This window comes from Cannabis sativa, chromosome 4, assembly GCF_029168945.1.
Source record: "Cannabis sativa cultivar Pink pepper isolate KNU-18-1 chromosome 4, ASM2916894v1, whole genome shotgun sequence".
Lineage (NCBI taxonomy): Eukaryota > Viridiplantae > Streptophyta > Magnoliopsida > Rosales > Cannabaceae > Cannabis > Cannabis sativa.
The window spans coordinates 61,901,711-61,909,210 of NC_083604.1; the positions used below are offsets into that span (position 1 = coordinate 61,901,711).

General features: G+C 29.2%; 1 protein-coding gene and 1 non-coding gene across 2 annotated transcripts in view; both read right to left on the reverse strand.

The window, feature by feature from the left end:
* Window positions 1-4,960: 4,960 nt before the first annotated feature.
* The window catches only part of LOC133037473 (ATP synthase subunit alpha, chloroplastic), a 5,349-nt gene continuing 2,809 nt past the window's right edge, over window positions 4,961-7,500 (reverse strand). The window contains exon 1 of the mRNA XM_061114862.1: window positions 4,961-7,500. This exon is cut by the window's right edge and continues 2,809 nt beyond it. The gene's annotated coding sequence lies outside the window, so the exon portion shown is untranslated.
* On the reverse strand, window positions 6,027-6,114 carry TRNAS-GCU (transfer RNA serine (anticodon GCU)). Its single transcript has one exon. It is a non-coding gene; the product is annotated as a tRNA-Ser (tRNA).

Below are 7,500 nucleotides of genomic sequence, written 5' to 3' on the forward strand. Positions count from 1 at the left end.
AATTAATGTATCGATCTTCTTCATAGCATTATCCATTAGAAATGAATTTTCTAGCATTTGACTCCGTACTACTGAAAGATTTATTCGCATACTTGAAAGATAGCCCAAAAAGCCAAAGGCATGCTTGGATAATTGGTTTATCGAAATACTTCCTGCTTGAGACCATACATAAAAATGGCATTGCCATAAATGGACAAGATAAAATTTCCATTTATTCATCAAAAGAGGCATATCCTTTGATGCTAGAATTGATTTTCCTTGATATCTAACATAATGTATCACGAGATCCTGAAAGAACCATAGGTTAGTCGGAAAATCATCAGCAAATACTTCTTTTACGGGATGTTTCATTTTTCCATAGAAATATATTCGCTCAAAAAAGCCTTCAGAGGATGTTAATCGTAAATGAGAAGATTGGTTACGGAGAAAAAGTAAGATGGATTCATATTCACAAACATAAGAATTATACAGGAACAAAAAGAATCTTGGATTACTTTTTGAAAAAAACGAAATAGATTTTTTTGGAATACGAATACGAAATCTATTCCAACTATAATACTCATGAAGAAAAAGCCGTAATAAATGCAAAGAAGAGACATCTTTTACCCAGTAACGAAGGGTTTGAACTAAGATTTCCAGATGAATGGGGTAGGGTATTAGTACATCTGATACATAATTTAAATGGGGGAATTTGTCCTCGAAAAAAGGAAATGTTGAATGAATTGATTGTAAATTATAATATTTTACTAATTCTGTCCCTTTTAAAGAAGATACTAATCGTAGGGAAAATGGAATTTCCACAACGACTGCAAATCCCTCTGATATCATTTGAGAAAAAAAAAATTTGTTGTACCCAAAAACTGGATTTTGGTTTGAATCATTAGCGGAAATAATCAAATGATTCTGTTGATACATTCGAGAAATTAAACGTTTTACAATTAGTAAACTAGATTTATTGTCATAACCTACATTTTCCAACAAATTTGATTTATTTCTATTTAAACCATGATCATGAACAAATGTATAAATATACTCCCGAAAGATAAGTGGGTATAGGAGGTCATGTTGCCAAGATCTATCTAGTTCTAAATATCCTTGAAATTCTGTCATTTAAAATTCAATTTGAACTGAAAATAGAGTAGGGGATTTATTGGGTTATCAAATGATACATAGTACGATACAGTCCAAACAAGGTATTATAATAAGAAAAATATATACCTCGGAAAAAAAGGTAAGACTCATCAAGGGACTCTCTATCCTCTCTTTTTTCACCTAATCGATTTAGGTTCATTTTAGGATAACAAGATGGTTAGAAATCCTTTATTTTTACAATCCAATCGCTCTTTTGATTTTGAAAAAAAAAAATCTCTTTATCAATATACTGCCTTCTTCTACACATTTATCTCCACCACATAATGGTAATGGAGTGGAGATAGCTAATAGTTAGGACTCATAAAAAATAGATAATCCACTCATGGGAAAGGCCTTTCCCGCATCAATCACTAATATATTTTTAACGTCTAATTAGATCGGGTAATCGTTCAAAAATTTAAGAACAGGAGCTCGTTACTTTTTGTTTCCTTATAATTGGAACCTCTAGTAGGGTTCTATCCATTTATTTACTCGACTCCATTTTCACTTTAGTTTTCATTTCTTTTTTTTTTATTTGTTCTCTGGCAAGAATTCAAACAAATTAAAGAAAGTTTGTGGACTATTATGGTAAGAATGAAAGATTCTCAGAATTCTCTATTGATACGACATGCTGCTTTTTCCATTCATTCCTTTCAGGATCAGTCGGGGTCTTACAAACTCTATTGATAGTATAGATGAATCCGTTGCTTCATACAAATGTGTAAAAAATGCTAGCCGCACTTAAAAGCCGAGTACTCTACCATTGAGTTAGCAACCCGAACTAAAATAATTCGAATGTATAGATACAATCGGAATCCTAACAAAAATAGAAAATTTTATAATCAATTATGCACATAATAAAAATGAACAGATCTAATGAAAATAAAGATATTTGTAGACCTACTCTTGTCTCTTATGTTATTCATTATTCTATTTTAATCATTTTAATCAAAACCAAAAAAACTTCTTGTATTACATATTACAGCAAATTCAATCAACCTTTTATTTTTTGTTTTTTGAATGAAATAAAATCTATGGGACGGAGATAAATAGATTCATTTATCCATTCTCCATGATCGGATTATATTTATTTGATAGACTGTTGTCAATATGAATGATGAATTTAAATGTTGAGAAAAAAATTCAATGGATAAATGGAAACAAAAAAAAGATTTCTCTTGGATTGGCACTAGATAGATAATCGACATAGAGACAAAAGAAAAGGGTGTAGACGAACGAATAAATGAAAGAAGAAGTCGAAAAACCTAGGTTTATTTACTCACTTAATATCAATCAATAGAAAAAAATACGTAAAAGATATAAGTCAAAGTAAAAAAAGTGAATGCTTTACTTTTTATTTGTTCATAGAATTTCTATGAAAAACAACCATTGATATCACAATAATATCAAAAATGGAAGACAAAATTGTTTATTCTCTTGATATTTTTTCTATCTATTCCATCAATAAAACCAAAAAAATAGATTTTTATTTTTATAAATTTATAAAAGACGACATTTTTATTTATTTTTTTCTATATTTTTCTATATCTCTTTACTATAAAAATTATAGTAAACATCCTAAATTAAATAGGATATAAATTGAACAAGAGAAAAAAAATAAATAAATTAAAATAGCAGAGAAAAGATTATAATCCGAACTTTATATTTATTTGATTAATTGAATTTTGGTTGGTGATTAAGGCGAAGTTCCATAAAAACCCCTGCCTTTTTTGAAATATCATGAACAGTTCCTGTAGGCTGAGCGCCTTTTTCAAGGAAAGATAGAATAACAGGAACATTTAAATAAGTTTGATTCTTTATCGGATCATAAAACCCCACTTTCCGAAGAGCTCTTCCTTCTCTTCGTGATCGAACATCAATTGCAACGATTCGATAAATGGGTCATTGGGATAGATGTAGATAAAAAATACCCCCCCGAGAAACGTATACGAAGTTTTCTCCTCGTACGGCTCAAGAAAATTCAAGTTATGTTTATGTAGAGAATTCTAATGTCAAATATATTCATAAAAAAATTAAATCAATTAGACCAAGAACTGTCTTTCTTTATAGTTAAATACTTGGTTATTATTCTTTCCCCAACAAAAAAATTATTCGTATTTGTAATTTGAACTCTCATAACTCAAGTTGTATAACTCGCAAAGGAAATCCTTTAAACAGTTTATTTATTGAGCGGTCTCTAATCCTCCTTTTGTCTGTCTCCGTTCAAATCTATTTTAATTCTTCATTTAAATCGAGTTCTAGTTGTTGAGACAATTAAAACGGTATTTCCTTGTTCTGGGATCCTTTATCTTTGCCTTGAATCGTTGGGTTTAGACATTACTTCGGTGATCTTGAATCATTTCAAAATAGCAGCAACATACCATTTTGAGGGATTTCTTTCTATCAAAGAATCATACGAATGGTTGATTCCTGTGTAATACACTTTTGATTTTATTGAAAGAGTTTTACCTATTCACCAAAAAATTTACTTTTGAATTTGAAACTTGCTTAAATTGGACTCTTTCGATTTCTCCATCGAAAATTTACTTACAAAGTTGTCCCAATTTATTAATTGATACTAACCTTAGATTCTTGCCTCCGAGAAACGAATCAATACGTTCTGCTCGAGCTCCATCATGGATGATATGGTTTACATCACAACCCCCGGTTCTAGTGGAACAGAACAAATGATGTCGAGTCAAGAGCACTTTAATTCCTATATATAGGAAATGAAATGGTGGATGTAAGAATCCACAGCGGATCGTGTCCTTCAAGTCGCACGTTGCTTTCTACCACATCGTTTTAAACGAAGTTTTACCATAACATTCTTTTAGTTTGAAAGCTGTATGTAATTAATTCCATTTATAGAATTATGAATAATCATTGGTTCGGTTAGTACTTAAGTAATCTATGTAATCTATACTTTATTTTTCTTTCTATATGAAATATAGTTTATAAAGAAGTTTCAGCAAGAATTCAATTTCACTCCAAATACATCCAAATACATATATTTAAAACGATTTTATTTCAAATTTCATTTAAATAGTTAAAAAAGAGTTGAAAAAATAAACTCAAATCAAAAATTATTTTGAAATTAAAAAGAAGAAAATAACACGAAGAAAGTAAGTTATTTTTGGCATCGTCAAGTAACTTTAATATAGATAAAAAAATCCAATTTCTTTTTAGGTTTTTTTATACTAATTGAAAAAAGCAGAATCGAAATAATATGGGATCCTGAATGTATCAGATAGACTAAACAATTGTTACTGAACGAAATTCTATTATACCTATAATATTTACTATTTTAAAATATTTAGAGATCCAAAATGAATTGAATTGTATTCCATTTGCATTTGCGTGTTATTTGAACTCAATTTTCATTTTCAGAGAGGACTAATTAAGACTAAGAATTCCATTTTTTCAATATTAGACTCTGAAAATAATCTACTCTTAAACAGAAGGTTGTTCAAAAAGTAACCTTTATTCTGATAAAAAAAAAATAGTATATAATACTAAATATAAGATATAATATGAGTGAAGTATGGTTTAAGTATGTAATAATATCATCACATAATGGGTTGGGTGTGCAGACGAATATGCTCTGGGACGGAAGGATTCGAACCTCCGAATAGCGGGACCAAAACCCGTTGCCTTACCACTTGGCCACGCCCCATTTCTATTTGACACTAATAAAGACTAATAGTAATTTTGATTGTTCGTCAACTCCCAAATAGAAAAAATTATTGATAGAATTTTTCTATTATGTAGATATTGAATTAAACGGATGAATTTATTGATCATTACATCTAATTCAATTAAGATATTGTATGAAAGTATGATTTATTCTATTCACTTTTAATTTGAGAATTGAAGGGGTTTTGATTGGGCGAGAAAAAATCAAAGAAGGTCTTTTGGTATATCTAATTTCATTTATTTTTATAAAATTTCTTTTTATTCAGCTTGCCTTATATCAATAACTCGCCTTATTAATAACTCAATCAAAATAAATACAATTACCCTCAAGAATAAAATGTTTGTTATGCTTAACATATTTAGTTTGATCTGTATCTGTCTTAATTCTGCCCTTTCTTCAAGTAGTTTTTTCATCGCCAAATTGCCCGAGGCTTACGCTTTTTTAAATCCAATCGTGGATTTTATGCCAGTAATCCCTCTTCTATTTTTTCTATTAGCTTTTGTTTGGCAAGCCGCTGTAAGTTTTCGCTAAGATTTTGAATACTGTGCTAGACAAATTCATCGTTTATTTGAAAACAAAAAAATTATATCAATAGATATGATAAGATCAGACTGGTATAGCTGTAATAAATCAGGAACACCACATTTCACTTCCTTATTCTGGTCTTTTTCCATTGCAAGACCTCTTGAAGTCTTCCACAATGTCTAATTGTGGGTATGAAAGAAAATTTTTGGTAATGAACAAAAACTCCACTTTGTATTAAAAAGTATTTTAAATAACTTTTTTGAAAATTCTTTTCTATTTCTAGTCTCAAAAAGTACTTTAGTTTCTTTCTTGGTATCAAAATAAAAATAGAAAAAAGTAGGGTATGCGATATAAAATACAAATAGAGAATCTATTCTCTTTTTTCCTAAAAAAAAGAATCTTGGAGATTGTTTAATGCTTACTCTAAAACTATTTGTTTACACGGTAGTAATATTCTTTGTCTCTCTATTCATCTTTGGATTCCTATCTAATGATCCGGGGCGTAATCCTGGACGTGAAGAATAAAAAATAAAGAAGATTTTTTGTTTTTTTTGCTTGATTTTAAAAAGTTCTTAGTAGGGTTTTAGCTATTTCCCACTTTTAACTATAAGAAAATAACTAAAAAAAAGGGAACTCGCGAAAAATTCGAAAGGAAATACAAGGTTATTGACGAAAACGGAAAGAGAGGGATTCGAACCCTCGGTACGAAAAATTCATACAACGGATTAGCAATCCGACGCTTTAGTCCACTCAGCCATCTCTCCCCCAATTGAAAAAAAAAACATATATATAATAAGAAGGGTTTTTTCAAGCCTTATTTTGGCTTATGGAACCTTATGGAACATAGTAATTATTCTTATTATATATATATTTTTTTTTTTCAATATAGAAATATAACTATAAACTATATAAAAAAAACAATATAAAAATAAGAATTAAGAAATAAAATACAAAAAAATACTATATCTCTTTGATTTTTTCCAAAGAAACCTTATTCTTTCCGCGGCTTGGCCTGGTCAATACCTAGCTGGGCCGGGCCTCTTTTATTCCAAAAAATCAAATTTAAATTATTTAATTTATTACATTTGAAAACACAAATGCTTATTACTTATTATTAATATTAAATAATATTAAAACAATCATAAGATCATAAGAAAGACTGTTTTGATTCCTTTGATATATAATCACAATGTCATTTCTTATTATAATATTTTTTTAAACACTAAAATTGCTTTGATTTACTTTATAATACACCAACACGTTTTTTATTATATTGTTTTGATTAGATTTCTTGTATTTTTAATTAAAGGGACTGTAAATAAATAAAAAATTAAGAAAAAAAAAAAAGAACCATAAATTCTTGAACAATGCATTTTTATGTTACGGCTTAAATAGTTTTGTCAAGTCATATCCATATCCGTCAAAAACCGCTAGCAAAAGACTTGGTTTTTAGTTAGTTAAATGAGTCTGCGTTTCCTAATCTCAATCTCATTAAGTCCTCTTGGTACCGCTCTAATTTTCATGATTCTTTTTTGATCCTATTTTTTAATTACACCTGAGTTGCTTGTTCGACAAAAAGTCCCTTTATATATAATAATGGGATTGTAGCGGGTATAGTTTAGTGGTAAAAGTGTGATTCGTTCTATTAAACCCTTATATAGTTAAGGGGTCCCTCGGTTTGATGAATATTCCATTCCGATCAAAAACTTTATCTCGTAAAAAGGATTTAACCCTTTTCCTCTCAATGAAAAATTCGAGGAAAAATATACATTCTCGTGATTTGTATCCAAGAGTCAATTACAAATTGAAAAATTGGATTGTGGAATTACGAAACATAATTTTAAAAAATTGGATCAATACTTCCAATTGAATGAGTATGAGTAAGGAATCCATGGATAAAGAGAGAAAGTTTATTTCTAACCGTAACTAAATCTTCCATTTTTTTTTTATAGGGAAAATTGAAGCAAAATAGCTATTAAACAATGACTTTGGTTTACTAGAGACATCGACAAATTTTTTAGCTCGGTAGAAACAAAATGCTTTTCCTAAGGATTCTTTAAAATAGAAATAGAGAACGAAGTAACTAGAAAAAGTGTTAGAATCCTCTTCTTTTCTATAAGGATCATCTAGAAAGCAGGTCGTTTTGAATG